This window comes from Mastigoproctus giganteus, chromosome 10, assembly GCF_048544385.1.
Source record: "Mastigoproctus giganteus isolate SK-2022 chromosome 10, ASM4854438v1, whole genome shotgun sequence".
Lineage (NCBI taxonomy): Eukaryota > Metazoa > Arthropoda > Arachnida > Uropygi > Thelyphonidae > Mastigoproctus > Mastigoproctus giganteus.
In genome coordinates, this window is record NC_143584.1 from 132,030,350 (window position 1) to 132,048,913 (window position 18,564).

General features: G+C 39.3%; 1 protein-coding gene across 6 annotated transcripts in view; it reads right to left on the minus strand.

The window, feature by feature from the left end:
• Positions 1-18,564, minus strand: part of LOC150079291 (intermembrane lipid transfer protein VPS13D-like) — a 1,618,665-nt gene that overhangs the window by 426,013 nt on the left and 1,174,088 nt on the right. The gene's annotated exons all lie outside the window — the stretch shown is intronic.

Sequence of the window (18,564 nt, forward strand, 5' to 3'; positions counted from 1 at the left end):
TTCTGTTGCTCAATGAAATCAGGCCCTTTCCTCCTCCTTCCCAGGCAATTGTCAGTCTCTGCACAGTAGATCTCGGGTACTGTAGGCGGCTCTTGGTCATCATTGTCCTTGTCTTTCTCGTGATATCCTCCAGCTCAGTGTTAGTCCAATCTATGACCCTGAAGGAGTATGTTAGTACTGGGACTGCACGGGTGTTTATGGCTTAAACTGTGTTCCCTCTGTTCAGCTTTGCTTTCAGCAGGTTTCTGAGCCTCTGATGGTACTTTTTGGTCAGGCAGGCCTTAATTTGCTTGTGCTGTAACTGCTGAGCCTGCATCATCACCAAGTATTTGTAGGCCTCTCCCTCTGCCATGGCTTCAATCTCTTTACTAGTCTTCAGCTGGTAATTTCGCTTGACTAATTTTCCATGGTGCAATCCGTGCGTCTTCATTTGTCTAGGCCAAATTTCATCCTACTATCATTGCTGAATTCTTCGGTGGAGTAGTTGCTGGAGGTGCTTCTCGGTTCCCCGCGTAGACCTTGATGTCATCCATGTACATCAGGTGGGTGAGGGTTCTTCCTTCCTTCTTTGAGGTTATATCCATACTTGCTACTGTTGAGCATGGTAGATAGTGGGTAAGTGCTAGACAGAACCACAATGGGCTCAGGGCATCTCCCTGAAAGATTCCTCTCCTGATGGGAATTGGCTTGGTTGTGTGTTGTTTTCGACCTTAATGGTTGTACTCCATTTCGCCATCGTTTCTTCTAGGAAGTTTGTCACTATCGGATTAGCATAAGTAGAGGCATATGATGCAAGAAAGCAAGCTTATGCAGCAGCAACAACCAAAAAAAAAAAAAAAAAAGAAAAACTTCCACTTCACTCTCTGTTCGTTCGAAATACCTGTCCAGCTGAGCCTTAAATTTATTTATTTAGGCTTTCAACTTCCACAACAAGGGATGGAAGTTTGTTTCACCAACCAACTACCCGCTGGCTAAAGGCAAATTTCCGCAAATCCTACATCTGCCTTTCCTCAATTTGAATTTATGCCCTCATCGGTAATTATTCTGAGCAAGAGGCAGAATCCCATCAGCATTGAGCATGCTCAAGCCATTCAAGGATTTATACACCTCTATCAGATCATCTTGCCGGTGCCTAGTCTCCAGACACTGAAATTTGCAAAACTTAAGCCTTTCTTCATAAGAGCAACCCTTTGTTCCATTCACTAATCTTGTTGCCCTTCTCTGTACTCGTTCCAGCAGCACTACTTCCTTCTTGAAATGAGGCCTCTAGACCTGTATACAGTACTCCAGGTGTGGCCTGAGCATTGCCTTATACAAGGGAATAATCACCTCCTTATACCTGCTAGAAAAATTCCTGTATATCATTGATAAGACACCATGAGCTACTCTTGCAGCCTGTCTGCACTGCTCAGAGAACTTCATATCTGCCTGCACAATTACCCCCAGGTCCCTTTCATTCTCTACCACTGTTAGTGTAGTACCACAGAGTTGATACGTTGCTCTGGGGTTGCTGTTTCCCGTATGTAGTACTTTACAACTGTCAATGTTCAACTTAATTTGCCACCTCTCAGCCCATCTGCTCAACTTTTATAGATCCTGTTGCAGCAGCATAGCGTCAGTAGTGTCCTTAACAACCCTGCCAACCTTTGTATCTTCTGCAAACATGGACATTAAGCTTGATATACCATCATCAATATTATTTATAAATACAGAAAACAATAATGGACCACTGAACCCTGAGGGACTCCACTAATAACATTAGTCCACGATGAGCAGTGTCCATTGATTACCACTCTCTGTCTTCTCCCCCTCAACCACCCCTTTATCCATAGCAGCAATTTGCCTCCAATGCCACGCTGCTCCAATTTGAGCAGCAGTCTTCTATGTGCAACAAAATCCTTTCTAAGATCCAAGTATATAATATCAAAGTTATTCCCTGCATCCAGTTCTTTTGTGACTGCATCATAGTATCCAATCAAATTGGTCAGGCAAGACTTCCCCTTAACAAAACCATGCTGTGTCTGAGCTATAACTGAAGTCTTGTCTAGATGACCCTGCACTGCTTCTTTAACCAGTGCCTCCATTACTTTTCCTAGAACAGAAGTTAAACTCAGTCTATAAATACTTGTGTCGCCCTTTGATCCTCCTTTGTGAATTGGGGTCACATTTGCACTTCTCCAGTCCATGGGTACCTCCCCTGAGTCCAAAGAAGCTCTCATAATTATGGCTAAGGGTTTGCTTACTTCCTTTGCTGTCTGCTTTAATATAACTGTATAGATCCCATCCACCCCAGGTGCCTTTCTTGTATTTATCTTCAACAATTTCTCCTCCACTTTACTCTCAGTTATTACAAGATTCTCTAGCTTACTGCCAGAGTTGAATACACATCTGGCATTCCCCTCGCTGAATAACTCCTCATGTGTGAATGTCGATGCAAAATATTCATTCAGTTTGTTAGCTACCTGAGCAGGATCATCAACAGTTGACCCATCGATATCAAGTGGACCAATCTGATTCATCCTCTTCCTGCTAGAGTTTACATAAGTAAAGAACTCTTTGCTGCTTTTCTTTGCATCCCTTGCCAAAGATTTCTCGTAATCTGCCTTTGCCTGCCTAACCTCCTTTGTAACTTGGTTACAGATCAACTTATATCTATCATAGGCTTCTGTGTCACGTGTTAATTATATATGTATCCCATGCATTTTTCTTCTCTGCCATATGTCTCATTAGTTTATCTGACATCCATTTAGGCCTAAACCTTGAACAATATTTCTTAGTTGGTATGTAAAGCTTAGTAGCTTCCAGGATAAGTTCTTTGAATGCTTCCCATTTTGAATTTGCTGTTGGTAACATCATCAGTTGGTCCCACTGTATATAATTTAAATACTGTCTCAGACCATCGTAGTCGCCTTTATGAAAGCAATAACCCTTCCCTTTATCCCTGATGGTAGTTACCTCTTTGAGTAAATCCCACTTCAGCACACTGTGATCACTGCCACCTAGTGGTTCCTCTATCTGCAGATTCTTAATGCATGAAGAATCACTACTGATAATCAAATCAAGAGTATTACTCCCTCTAGTTGCCTCCCGAACATGCTGATGTAGAAAACAATCATCCAATAAAATCACAAAAGCCTTGCTAGTGTGTGTGAGTGACCAACCCACAAATTCCAGTCAATATCTGGGAAATTAAAATCCCCCATTATAAGACTCTCTGATTTACTGGCCCACTCTATTTCCTTGTACAGTTTCTTATTATACTCATCAGAGTCATTAGGCCTATAGCACACTCCTACTATCTTCAGCGCCTGTATTAGCCAGCTATTAGGCATGGAGTCGAAGGCCTTGCGGTAATCGATGTAGGGTATACGTTGCGGTGCTTCTTGTAGGCTTGCTCCATAACCGCAGCATCTATGGTTAATTGCTCTTTGCATCCTTTACTCAGTCGCTTGCATCCTTTCTGCTGTTCGGCCATTATGTTCTTGCTCTCCAAGTGGTCTGATATCTTCCTGGTTATGCAGCTGGTCAGGATCTTGTGCATTGTTGGGAGGCAGGTGATTGGCCTATATTTTGCCGGGTTTGTTGTATCTTCTATAATTACTTTAGATAGTAATTACTTTAGATATAATTGTCTTTAGATATGTGATTGCTTGAGTGAGAAACTTCGATTATATCTGGGTGTCTTATCATTCGGGTGAACTGCTCTGCCAGGTACTTGTGTGTGCAAGTGAGCTTCTTGTACCAGTAGTTGTGGACGTTATCTATTCCTGGAGTTCACCAGATGTGAGAGTTCTTGATAGTCTGTTTTACTTCTCCTTTCCGAAACTCCCACCCTGTCATTTCTTGTATATCCTTGATTTTTTTGCTTCTAGTTCTATCCAGTGCACTCGGCTGTTATGTCCTACATCCCTGCTCCATATATTTCCCCAGAACTCCTCAATCATCTTCTTCTCGGGTGGCCCGTTCCCTTCTTTCCCATCTTCTCCGAGATTCCTGTAGAAGCCTCTTTGGTTCTCATCTAATATTCGGTTGTTTATTTTCCTCTTGGAGCTCTCATTGTATTGGCATAGTCTCTTGCTGAGTGCAATGAGGTTCTGCTTCAACGTGTCCAAATACGCTCCTATTCTCTGATTTTTTTGTCTCATGTTTGCTGTGGACGCTGTCTCTCTTGAGGATGCTGTTCAGTTTTCCAGTTAATTTCTTACTCCTATTGCCTCATTGGTACTGTGTCAATTTGCCTATCTTGACTCTAAATTCTTCTATCTTCCGCTGAAGTCTTCTTTTCCAAGCTGATGGTTCCTTCTGTTCTCAGTTCTTCTGCTGCTGGTCTCTTGCTTCTCTCCCGTTAATCCTCGTGGCTGCTATTGCAGCACAATACAAAGCTGCATGGATGGCCTCCAGGGTTGCACCATTGCTGTTGAGGTAATGCAGTATTATGTGCTGATTCAGATGGTCTGTGACTCTACACAAAGTTCTATTTAGCCTCTGCTTCGGTATCACGTGAGTCTTTGTGGGGTCCATTCCTTCGAATTCTGTCAGGGCCTTCTTCCACCCTTCCTCTATTCTGGATATCATGGCCTAGTCTGATTCCTCTTCAGCTGCTGTGGGTTGTATTTCTTCTTACTCTTCTTCCTCTGGTTCCATATTCTTTATCCTTTGTATTTGATTGCAGGAGCTATCAGGTTCTTCGTGATGGTCCTTCTCTGGTCTGCTATTCGCTGACCTGAATATCTGGGAATTGTTCCAGCCACTTGGTATGTAGTCTTCTGCTTATTATTATTATTATTAGCAGAGTTATATGGTGCAAGGAAACCTGAGGCTTAGGCCGGACTAGTAAAAAAAAAAAAAAAAAAAAAATTATGAATTACCCTGAGAGAGAGAATCACCAAGAAAGAGAAAAATGATGATATCCAGCTCAAGTCCCTGGGTGTGTCAAGCCCATACTCACCAGATATGAGCCCCTGTGGCTTTAAACATATTTGTCAAACTCTGCCACTGTTCTTTCATGATAGTTCCAAATTTGACCAAAGATAGCCACTGTGTACACAAATGCTTCAAAATCATTTTAGATAGTGGTAAATTTCCACTAAGTATTCATTTTCATAAGCACAGAGATTAATAAGATTACAAGGAAAGCTTATTATCACCACGTGCTCAATCTCCTCTTTTTAAAGTCTTGCTATTCCAGTTTTAAGACCGAACATAACAGGTACATTATCAACATAGAGCACCCAACAATTTATTGAAAGGATCCCACATCTTTCAGGTAGAAGATGATACCCAATGTCATAGCCTGTACAGCTACCTTTCCAATGCCTGCACTGAGAACAAGTTACTTTCAATTTGACAATTTTTCTTTCTTATTCTTTTTTTTTTTTTTTTTTATGTGTAAACATCTTTGGCGGCAACTACTAAATTGTGGACAGTAGTAAAATCATTTTGTCATGATTATGCAATACGGAAATTACATTATTTTGACATAATTTCTGTTCCATAACAAATAAAAACGAAGTTGAGAGAGGAGATCGCCAAAGGATCATGAGAGGTCATCTTGGATGTTCTCAGAGCTGGAGGCGTAAAAATGTTTATGATTCAGGGCGTACAACTTAGGTGGCTTTGGGCTATATATTGCCGCCCATGATAGAATCCTTTCAGTAATCAGAGAAATGCATATCTTGCGGGCAGTGATGATGTAGGATATTATTTATTTTTTTTTAAATGAAAATCACAAACATGAGAGGTATTAGAACCTATAATACTTGGTACCATGCATGGGTTGGAGGTTGAGAAGACGAAAGAAGACATTTGACTTGAACTTCTGTAGACTGTAATTTTCAGGAAATACTTATGAAGGAAGTTTGTTTCAGAAAACGGCGGTTGAATGAATAAACGAGGAAGATGAAAAGTTGGTTCTTTCTGTTAGTTTGAAGTTGGACAGTAAATGGATGTTGGCTTGTGGCACCATGTGTTCGGACTGTTTTCAAAGATAGAGCAGGAACCATAGAAGGCAATTCAGAAGAACAGTGCCCATGGAAGTATCAGTAGAAAAGGCATGCAGCAGAAACAGTATATCTATGAGTCAAAGGGTGGAGAGAGATGTTAGAGATGAGTCATTAATTCACCTAACTGCCCTATTCTGAATGGAATCTAGAAGCCTGAGAGAGGTTTTAAAGACACCACCCCAGATGTGGGAACAATATTCCACGGTAGGGAAGATTTGTGTGAACATCCGTTTGGAAGAAAAGTAATGCCAAGAGCAAAAGAGAAAACCAAGTTTTTTAGATGCAGAAGAGAGCAATATTTGTAACATGCTTGTGTTCCAAGAGAGAGAGATTAGAAGTTAGGGTAATCCTCAAAAGAGATATCATCTTGCCTAGAAATCGGAGTGTCACCAAAGAAAGCATAGGAGCAGAAGAATCCTTTTTGCGAGACAAAAAGAATCTGAATTTTCGAAGGATTGAAATCAAGGACTGATAAGTTGTCTTTGGCCCACTGGAGAATTACCTAAAGGAATTGGTATCAGATATTTGAGAAGTTGAAGCTGATTGAGCAGGATGAGGTTTCTCAAACTGGGAAGTGGAAAGCAATGTGCTACCATCAGCAAAACTATGAATAGGATTTTCGGTCAATGGAAGAAGGTCTACACAAGAGGGAAAGAGTGTGGGAAAAACTGAACCTTGGGGGACACCAGCATTTATGGAGAGGGTAGAAGACAGAGAGCCATCATCATCACCCTCAGTGAGTGACCACAGAGAAAACTGGATAACCATTTACAAAAAACAGTTGGCAAACCATAAGATGGAATCTGGTTTACAAGAACACGATCGAAAGCCTTTGAGATGTTAATAGCAACTGCTTGTGTTGCAACAAAACTTTTCCATTGAATTTGTCCATAAATGGGTAACATAAGCCAGGATATCACTAGTGGATCGATACTGATGGAATCCATACTGGCGACCGTTGATCAGACGGAAGGTTTCTAGGTAGTTTAAAAGTTGGCGGTTAATTGATTTCTCGATTACTTTAGAAAGAGTAAAAGTAATTGCAATGGGACGACAACTGGATAGATATAAGCAAATTTCCAAACAGAAGGAAAAACACCTTTGGAATAAGAAAGTGAAAAAAGGCAGCAAAGAACAGGAGTAAGTTCAGGAGCACAGGTTTTTAGAACAAGTGGAGAAATATCATCAGGGCCTGGAGCTTTCTTATTATCAAGACTTGTCAAAATCCTTCGGACATCCTTTTGAAGGAAGACCACAAGAGGCATTGAATGAAGCATGCTGGGATGGTGGGGGGGGTGTATTACTAAGATCATTAATACATGAGTTGGAAGAAAAATGCGATGCTAGCAGATAAGCTTTACCATTGGCTGAAGTGACAATAGAACCATCTAGTTTTGACAGAGGTGGAAGCAGAGATGGGAGAAAGATGCAGCCAATAGCTTTGGCAAGAAACTAGAATGCTCAGCTACCGTTAGGGCAAGAAGCAAGTTTTCTAATCTTAGCGTGTTCAAAATCTAGTTTGGACTGATTAATAACTGCTTCACAATTGATGCGAACTTTGGTGTAGGCAGAAAATGAAACCAGAGAATTAGAAACAAGCCAATCACGATATGCAACATTCTTCTCTTGAACAGCCTTAGCACATTTATTGGAAAACCAAGGTTTAGATCATAGGTTCCCAAAGTGGGTGGTACCCCCCCCCCCCCCGAGTGGGCACTGAAGCCTTCTAGGGGGGGCGATAGTGGGTTCAGAAGCAATTGGGGGCGTTCAGGCGGTCTAGGGGTCGGTGGCTCCTTATCCGTATTTTTATCTCCTCGGGTTCAGTGGACCCAGTTCAAAGGTCAACTAATAAATTCTATAAATTTTACTCTATGGACACAGCTGAAATTCGCTATAGGTGAAGCCAGAACTGTTTTCTTCGATTTTCCCACTTCAATTTTCAAAACCTTCTATTGAATTTCATGCAAATAACAAAAGTGTGTATTTTTTTAGGCCTTTTTCTGTTATTTTTTTAAACCCACCATAATTAGTCTAGGGCCTTTGAAACACGACAACGTGAGCTACTGTGAGTTGACATAAGAAGCAATAAAGCGAAACAGTAGCAACAACTGTTTTTGAAAGGCGAACAGATCGTGTTTCTTTTCTTCAATGTGTATTGCTCCTACGTACAGAAAATCAGGGAAATTCATCTTTTAGAAACGAAAAAAAGTGGTATAAAACTGATAACACTGCAATGTGCATTTGATAAAAAAAAAGTTTGCTTTAATGTAATTGTTTTTAGTAAACAATATCGGAACAGCAGTTTCCTGGGTTTGATCTTCTAACGAAATTTCGAGAAAATATTTGTATTTGTACCTGCGTTATAAACTTCGAAAACTGGTGTGTAAAAGAAGAAAAAAAAATCATTTGCTATGAAAAACGGATTGTTTCTTGAAATGTGTATTCTTCACAAAACTTCAATATTTTCTAACAGTACAACGCTAACAGATTGCAACTAACGGCTGCTCAAAAAGTATTCTTAGAAGATATTTGCTTGTTACGCTTTGATGTCATCGCAAAGGGAGAAATTCTGTTTTAGTACAGAAGCCGAATAAATTCACTATCCACGGTCATAATGCTGTTCTGAACTGCAATAAACAGATAAACACCGCTGAAAAATAGATTTTCTTCCCATCACTTCTCTTGCTTTGCTGTGGTTTTTGGCGAGCAATTTCACACAATCAAGTCGGTGACTGCTAAATGCGATGCGGTTTCTTGTATTCTCTCTCTCTCTCTATTTCGGGATCTCTGACTGTGTGGTCATCCTGGAGTATAAACAGAAAATTTGTTAGTCTGAATGCTGCCCACCAATGGCACCAATTATCAACTCTTTTACTGTCCTTCTAATTTTCAATATGTGCAGATAATCGACTTGGGCAAAATTTGAAAGTGCTACTTCAATTAGGAGGAAAAACCGTTTGCCCCAACATAACGAATTACTTTAGGTACAATAAAGGACGACTACTGATGATTTTACTGACTGGAAGGAAGTGTCCACAACTGTACAAGGCGGTCACTCAAAGGAAAGTAACTGTAGTCATTTATATTCAAGGACAAGCTATACGGCGATGTTTGAAATGTATAATGCAGTTCACTGGCTAATATTTCCAGGGGGATTATTGCAAAATATTGTTCCGAAAAACAGTTACAACAAAGCAAAGAGGGTTTTTTATCAAATGCACACCAACAAAAATTGGACTAATCTGAACTTAGGCATCCTACGATGAAGTTGACTTATTAGAACTTTAGCATCTGTTGTGAAACTGAATGCAATAAAGAAATACTTTTGAATCCGCAATGAAACTGACTTACTAGAACTTCAGCATCTGTGATGAAAGTTATACTTGTGGACCTTTGACAATCTCCTGGCCTTCCTCCTACCAAAAGAGTATTTTCATTTCTTTCTCTCTGTCTCTTTCCCTTACGGTCGGACTAGAAAGGGTGAACTCCCTCCCCTAAGGAGTTTTTTTTCCCCAAGTGAATGAAAGTAAGTGGAAATTTCAGGAAAAGGAAAATGAAAGGAAGTGGAAATTTCAGGAAAATGAACCCCGTTTTCCTTCATTCGGCAAACAGCAGCTGTCAGTGCAAGAGAAGTGAAATTACATTTGCAGCTCAAAATGGAATTCAAGCAAGCAAACATATGACACTTTATGGTGAATTTTTCGGGTGTGTGTGTGTGATAATGAAAATTCAATTTTTCCCTCAAATTTTTTAATGGTATCAAATGCATATAAAACAATCCGTTACTCTTAGCACACATATATATATATATATATATATATATATATATATATATATATTTTTTTTTTTTTTTTCGTTTGCACACTAGGTAAGATGCATGCAAAGTTCCTTCGACATCAGTTTTCAAAGTTTATAACGCAGCTATGAATAGAAATATTTTCTTGAAAGTTCATAAGATCAAATATACATCCATGAAACTGCTGTTCCGATTTAGTACTCTAGAAACAATTACAATAAAGTGAACTTTTTTTTTTTTATGAAATGCGCATTGTAGTGATCAGTTTTACGACAGTTGTTTTTTTTTTTTCCTTCCGTTTCCAGTATGGCTCCCAATAGATGAATTTTCTATATTTTTTGTTAGTAGATACAATATACTGAAGAAAGGAAATGCGATATTTTTGTTTTTCAAAACCAATTCATTGCAATTCTTTCATACAACAATTACGAAAAGCAGTAAAAGCAAAATGTTGCGACAGAGCGACAATGCAAAATATTGTTCGCAAGTAATGATGCCCAACTGTTTGTTTTCCACGAAAATTGTTTACAGTTTTATTTTCTCCATGGATCATCTTGGTAACGCTAATGACGTAAGCTTGACCAGTCATTTATATCTCCGCGTCTGTTGATTTGAGACAGATTAGGTGCGAATTTTAAACTAATGCCGTAGTGCGTTTCATCTTCAAAGCTTCCAAGGCCGTTTTGCCGAAGTAATAATTCATAAATCGATATGTGATCATACATTTTTGCTGTTTAGGAAAAAGTTTTATTACAATCATCAGTCGAAAGTGTGACAGATAAGTGCCGTCATACAAAGTGTAAATTAAATCTTTTATTTTGTGAATATTGTTGCAAATTTTATTACTTCATTATGTCTGAATCTAAGAAGAAATGTCGACAGTACAGTATTGAGTATTTGAAATATGGCTTTAATCAGTCTCCTACGAACCAATTATTACCTATGTGTTTGATTTGCCAAAAAGTATTTTCAAATGAAGCAATGAAGCCTTCTAGGCTACAAGAGCATTTGACTAAAATGCATGCTGACGAAAAGGATAAAGATTTGTCCTATTTTCAAGTACTAGAAGAAAAATATTTTAAATGTCCAACTATATCAAAACGTTTTGCGTCGTCCACTAAACAAGATAATGACAGATTACAAGCTTCTTATAATATTTCATTATTAATTGCAAAAGCGGGAATACCATACACACACACACACACACAAATTGGTGAGGAATTAATCTTGCAGGCAGTAAAAGAAGTAACAAACACTGTGCTTTATAAGCCAGCGTCAGATATCATCAGGAAAATTCCTTTGAGCAATAATTCAGTGCAAAGAAGAATCGATGAAATGGCTGAAGACGTTGAAAAATCATTGTGTGATTATTTGAAGACATGCCAATTTTCCATTCAACTCGATGAATCAACTCTCCCAAATAATGAAGCACTACTCTTATCATATGTACGATTCGTAAAAGAAGAAAAAGTTTGTCAAGAATTATTATTTGCTAAAAATTTGGAAGCGGATACAAAGGAAGAATCTATATTTAATACCATGGATAAGTTTTTTCAAGAGAAAGACATTCCCATTCGTAATATTTTGTCTGCTGCTACTGATGGTGCTTCAGCAATGACAGGGCACCACAAGGGTTTCATAGCGCATTTGAAACAAGCAGTACCAAATGTACTCGCTATACATTGTGTTCTTCATCGTCAACATTTGGTTGCGAAGAATTTAAGTGAATGCCTGCATACGTCGTTCCATTACGTTATTAGAGCAGTCAACAAGATTAGAAGTAATTCACTGAGTGACAGATTATTTAGCCAACTTTGTTGTGAAAACGATGAAGATTTCAATCATTTGCTGCTTCACACAGAAGTTCGTTGGCTTTCAAAAGGTATTTGTCTGAATCGATTTTACAATTTGTTTGATTCAGTACTAGGGTTCCTAGAAAACAGAAATGACAGATTACGGGCCAACCTGATTACATCCAAAAATGACATTGGTTATTTGACAGACCTCTATAGAATATTTAATGAAGTCAATCTACAATTACAAAGTGATGAATGGAATTTAATTAAAACAAAAAACGTTATTGCTGCTTTTGTGGGGAAACTTCTTCTGTTCAAGCGGAATCCAGGCCGAGGGGAATATAGCCACTTTTCAAATTTATCAGCAGTGTCTCTCGAAAAGGAAGATTTACTTACATACTGCCAACACTTGGAGGTTCTCCATGCTGATTTGAATGAGCGATTCAAGGATATTCTAAACATGAATATACCATATTGGGTTCTAGATCCTTTCTCACATGTAAACACATCAGGATCATCAAATTTAGAAGAGGAACTCATAGAACTCACAACAAATGAAGAACTAAAAATAAAATTCAAAAGTGGATACCAAGAGTTCTGGTTTCAGAAATCAATACCTGACACTGTACCCTGGATTATAGGAAATAGTGCAGGAATTTTTAATTGCATTTCCATCTTCTTATTTGGCTGAGTGTGAGTTTAGTGCTGTAGCGAATTTACTATTTAAGAAAAGGAACTGATTGCATATAACTGAGTGTGGCGATTTACGACTGTTTTTAATGAAAGTTGAACCCGATATTAACAAACTTTTCAAAATGCATCAGGCTCATTCTTCACACTAATTTATTTTTTCTTTGTATTTTTACTTTGTAAGTTCAAAATAAACAATTTTCTAATACATTTGATGGTGTTTTAATTATTACAATAAGATTCTTACTAATGTAATACAATCTCCTAATATGTATTCCGAATTTTCATATTTAAACGATTGTATGAAACTTCACATTAATTTGTTATTTTTGCTTTGTATTTTTACTTTATAAGTTCGAAATAAACAATTTTGTAATATATTTGATGGTCTTTTAATTATTACAATAAGATTCTTACTAATGCATTTGCAATCTCTTAATATGTATTCCGAATTTTCATATTTAAACCATTGTATCAAATTGTGCATAATGTTATTCGAGCATACACTTCACAATCTTTACATATGGGCTATGTTTCATCAAAATCGGAATAGCAATAACTGTGTTCAAGATGAAGCACATATTGGCCACTACTTTTTCAATAATTTAACGGCATAAGCAGTAATGTATCATTAGTTGCTATTTACGTCAAAAATATCAAACGGTTTGAACACAGAAAACTGTTATAATGGGGCGTTACAAAATTTGTCTTGCAAAGTGGGCAGTGGCCCCAAAAAGTTTGGGAACCTATGGTTTAGATAAAGGATGAGATTTTAAAGTGGAGTATGGGATAAAGGATTCCATTCCTGCAAGAATAATTTCACTGACACGATCTGAGCAAACGTTGACATTAGAAGTTTTGAAACAGTAATCCAACCAAGGAAAAGAAGAAAAGAAATCTCGTATGTCATCCCATTTTGCATTCTTGTAAGGCCAAACAACACGAGGTTGGGAATAGCCATGAGATAAAGTCTCCATTGGAGAAGAGACAATCACCAAGTTGTGATCTCAAGTGCCTAAAGGCCCACTCACTTTGACCTTGTACTTAGAAGGGTTGTTTGTGAGAAAAAGTTCATGTGTGTTGGCTGTATGGATAGAATTATCAGTTATTCTGGTATGTAAATGAACAATCTGTGTAAGGTCATTAATAATTGCACCTTTGATGTGAAAGGAATAATACAGCGAATAATTGGGCAACTGAGATGAGCAGAGGTTGAATCAACTGATAACTGAGATTCTGGTAGAAAAAGGACATGAGGTTTGGCAGACTACAAGTGGAAATGGACATCATTGAGATTAGAACTGAGACCACATATATTTGTGAAATGTTTGGGAGGTTTAGATCTTTTCGCAGATAAGTTTGCTCTATTAGTTTTACTATGCATGGCGTATTCAATACTAAGAAAAAGTGTGGGGTGGGGACATGCTGTATGAAGTAATGAAATTTTTGAATATGGTGTATGCATGGTAAGAATATACCCAGATCCTTGACATAACGTGGCCTGGATACCCCTCATACACACTACTTGGACTCCCTCCAATCACTATCTGGCAGAGTAGAAGTAGCAAGGTTATACACTAGCTGATCCGGAAGTTATTGTTGTTATTGTTATTTGGTTTTTAGGAGCATTAACAACTAAGGCCATATTGCTCTGGAGATATGCGGTGGTCATTTCCTGACCTTTCCGCATCCTCCGTACTTGGTGGTCACGGGTCCGAACCCCGGTCTAATCAAGAAGCATGTGCTATGCACTGCTGCTCCTGCCCACCTGGCTACGGAGGCGCCCTGATCCGGAAGCCTCCTAGAGAATTACCAATAGGTTCGGTTTGGTGTACTAACTAGTGGCTGGCCTGCGAACACCGTTTAAGAGCTGTACCCTCGAAATGTACGACAGTTTGGATCTCGCCATGGTCTTCATCATAATCTCAAAAGATATCAATCATGCTACATGATGGAAGAAATGGCGAAGGGTTGATCGGAACTTCGCTTTGGTGACTAAACATTGATTCCACCACTTCAAGCCTCCAATAAGCAAAGTGGTGGTATTGAACAGGTTGATGAGAGCCATTCACCACCTAGCCTTGCCTGGTAACACAGAAGGGCAGCATTCCTCTGTGTGGTGTGGGCACCACACCTCGACCACTGCTTATGTTGGTGCACACGTGGGTGGCCACCCACAGAATGCTTGCACATTGGGATTATATCCAGGATTTCTAACAATCCCACCTTCGTGAAGGTACAAGCACAGAAGTTGGCTGTCACAGACCGTCTGGACTTTGCCGAAATTGGGTCCACTTTACTTGAGTGTCACCTGAATATCAGTTCCATCGGCGTTTTAGACTCCCACGTAGCAAACTCAGCTTGTCTGGCATATCTGAGAGAATGTCTGCAACAGCCTCAAAGACCTTGGGTGTGCTCAGAGCTGGTTTATGCCAGCTCTGAGCACATCATTACATTACATGCGCTTCAGCCTTACCAGTTGAAGTGCATGTAATGTAGGCGTTACAGTACCTATCTGTATTACTGAAGTGGTTTCTATTTCCACCAAGAGGCAAATCATAAACGTTTTTCTGCAACCAGCTGGTCCAGCCAAGAATATGTGAATCGGTTTGCAATTGGGAGATGACAGACTCCAAATTACATGTATGAGTAGAATCTTTTGCTTGTCATTGGTCATTCTTATTAGGTTGCAGAAGTGTTCATTGGTCATCAAGTTTTTGCATTTTGCAATTGTGCTGAGTCGGTTCAGCTTTAGATACTCATTCATCTCACTGTTTGGATAATTGTGAAAATTTTACAAAAGAGGTCTTCTCGCAGTCACATTACAAGGCTATGTAGATCATTACCACATGCTTTGTCAGGGTCAACATCAATGTTGTCTTGACACATCATCTTACATATTTCAATTGTTTTGTGAATGTCCAAGTGCGATTCATACAATTTACAATCTAGTATGAGGCCTCCATAGCCGAATGGCCAGGAGCGGGAGTGCAGTAGCACACGCTCTTTGAGTAGACCTGAGTTCAAGCCCCTGACTGCTGAATACGGTCGATCTGCTAACCTGCACTGGACCAGCGTGGCAGATTACGGTCCATTTCTCTCAGCATGAATTGTTGAGGAGGCTTCCATCCTGCAGTGGGTTGATAATGGCTGCACTTTACCTTTATGAGGTCTTCATTATGAGGCCATATTGCTCCGGGATATGCGGTGGTCATTCCCCGACCTTTCCGCATCCTCCGTATTTGGTGGTGATGGGCTCGAACCCCGGTCTAATCAAGAAGCGTGTGCTGTGCGCTGCTGCTCCTTCCCACCTGGCTACGGAGGTGCAGAGAAAGCAAGGGAAGTAAGCAAACCCTTAGCCATAATTATGAGAGCATCCTTAGAGTCAGGGGAGGTCCCCATGGACTGGAGCTGTGCAAATGTGTCCCCAATTAACAAAGGTGGTGCAGCAAAGGGTGACACAAATAATTATAGACCTGTTAGTTTAACTTCTTTCTGAGGAAAATAATGGAGTCACTGGTTAAAGAGGTGACACAGAATCATCCAGACAAGACTGCAGTAATAGTTCAGACACGGCATGGGTTTGTTAATGGGAAGTCTTATCTGACCAATTTGATTGGATGCTACGACGTGGTCACAAAGGAACTGGATGCAAAAATTAATTTTGATATCATATACTTGGATTTCAGAAAAGCTTTTGATACTGTTGCACATGGAAAACTGCTGTACAAATTGGAGAGGTATGGCATTAAGGGTAAGTTGCTACAATGGATAAAGGGATGGTTGACTGGGAGACAGCAGAGAGTGGCAATAAATGGACACTGCTCTACATGGAATAATGCTATTAGTGGAGTCCCCCAGGGTTTGGTACAGAGCCTATTGCTGTTTTGTGTATTTATCAATGATATCGATGAAGGTATATCGGGCTTAGTGTCCAAGTTTGCAGATGACAAAAAGGTTGGCAGGGTTGTTAATGACAGTAAAGGCAGTATGCTACTGCAATGGGATCTAGAAATCTTAGGGATGCTGAGAAGTGGCAACTGAAGTTTAACATGGACAAATGCAAAGCACTGCATATGGTTAGCAGTAAACCAAGAGAAACATACAAAGGGTACTAGGAAAGTTTTGCAATACAGCTTTGTTTATTTAATTTTTTCAAAGTAATTTCCTCTACATTCAATACACCTCTCCATCCTCCGAAACCAATCTTTAAACCAGTTCTGCCAAGTTTCACTAGGGAGTAAAGCACACTTGTTGTCCCAAGCCCGTAGAAGGTCCTCATCACTGGAAAACCGCCTCCCTTTTAGCTTCATTTTCACATGCGGGAACAGTGCAAAGTCGCAGGGAGCAAGGTCTGGCCTGTAGGGAGGGTGCTCGAGAAGTTTCAGTCCTGTCGTGGTCAAATATTCGGTGCAGGCTTTGGCGCGGTGAGCTGCAGCATTATCGTGATGGAGGTACCAGGTGTCCATTCTTGACTTTGGCCGCAGGTTCTTCATAGATCCAATGACTTTAGGCAGGCATTGTTCAGTATACCACTTAGCTGTGACTGTCTTCTGCGTGTCCAAAACGACACGTTCCACAATTCCACTCGATTTGAAAAATACAGCTATCATTTTCTTCTTTACAGATCGGGATTTTCTGACAATTACGGGTGTGTCGTCATCATCAAAGACCCAAACTTTGTTTTGAGCCTTGGTCGGCAGATCGTAATAGTACAGCCAAGTCTCGTCACCTGTCACGATGTTGTTCACATACCAAGATTGTCCCTTATCAAACTTTTTTAACATCTCCCGGCACCAAGTCACACGTCGTGTCATCTGCTCTTCAGTCAGTTGATGCGGCACCCAGAGAGAACAAAGTTTCTTCACGTGCAAATGATCTTGCAGAATCAAACGAATTGCTGGTGCATTTAGGCCCAAAGTATCCTCTGTCTGTTGGTAGGTCACTCGCCTGTTTTCGTCAAGCATTTTCCTCACAGCAGTAATGTTTTCCTCCGTAACTGACGTTCGTGGCCTTCCCGGCCTCTCAGAATCCTCCAGAGTGAAATTTCCCCTTTGGAATTCTCTATACCACCTGAATATCGTTGTACGATGTGGACAGTCATCATCTAGTGCAAGAGTCATTTCTTCTAAGCACTGGTCTATGGGGTTAAACCACGCACGAAATTATACCGCAAAACTGTCCTTATCTCATTTCGTGACCACGATGCCATCGCAAGCACTTTACACTCTCACTACTAATGAATAACTGAGCCCATCGACTTGGCGCGGCGGCTACTATGCACGTATGAATATGTCTCAACATGCAGCAACAAGCAGCTTCCTGTGATTCATTGTTGCGTCATATTGCAAAACTTTCCTAGTACCCTTTGTATCAACTGTGTGGTACTACACTCAGGGAGGTGGAGAATGAAAAATATCTTGGGGTTATTGTGCAGTCAGTAATAAAGTTCTGTGAGCAGTGCAGAAAATGCTGCCAGAGCAGGCCATGGAGTTTTGTCAATGATATATAGGAATTTTGCTAGCAGAGACAAGGAGATGATTATCACTTTGTATAAGGCAATGGTCATTTAATGTAAGTTATCAAGGGCAACTAACTTCTATTAATTATACAAAGTTTAGAATTGTGTTTGGTTCCAGTTCAAGTTTAATAAATTTATGTGTTAAACTCTCCCACATGATCTAGCAATTACTAATGGCTCCAAAGGTTATAAGCTACATATATTTTTGAAATATTTTTATTTATGTAATATTTTTGAATAATAAGCATGGAAAGCAGCAGCAATCATTTGGTGCAGAGTTAGCAATATGCATAATATTCAAATTTTGCATCTATTTCAATGTGCCAATTTTAAAATTAATTGAGAAAATTCAAAATGGAAGTGATTTGGAGTATCTAATATATGCATATTATTTTACACTATGCATACATGTAATAAGCAGAAATACATATATATATGCACATAGTTTAACTTTCACACATTTAATGGATTTTTAAACTAAAAAAACGAAAGACTAATAGCTTCATCTTTATATTTTATGCTTATAATTTGGTTTAATGTTGTATAAAAGGTGAAAAAAAACAGCATATTTTAAGCATTCAAAAACACAGCATATTTTAAGCATTCAAAAACACAGCATATTTTAAGCATTCAAAAACACAGCATATTTTAAGCATTCAAAAACACAGCATATTTAAAATACTAAAGAAAAAAAAATACATAAAATAAGTATTGCAAACCATTAAGAAAAGTTGAACTACTGGAATACTCCCAGAAAAA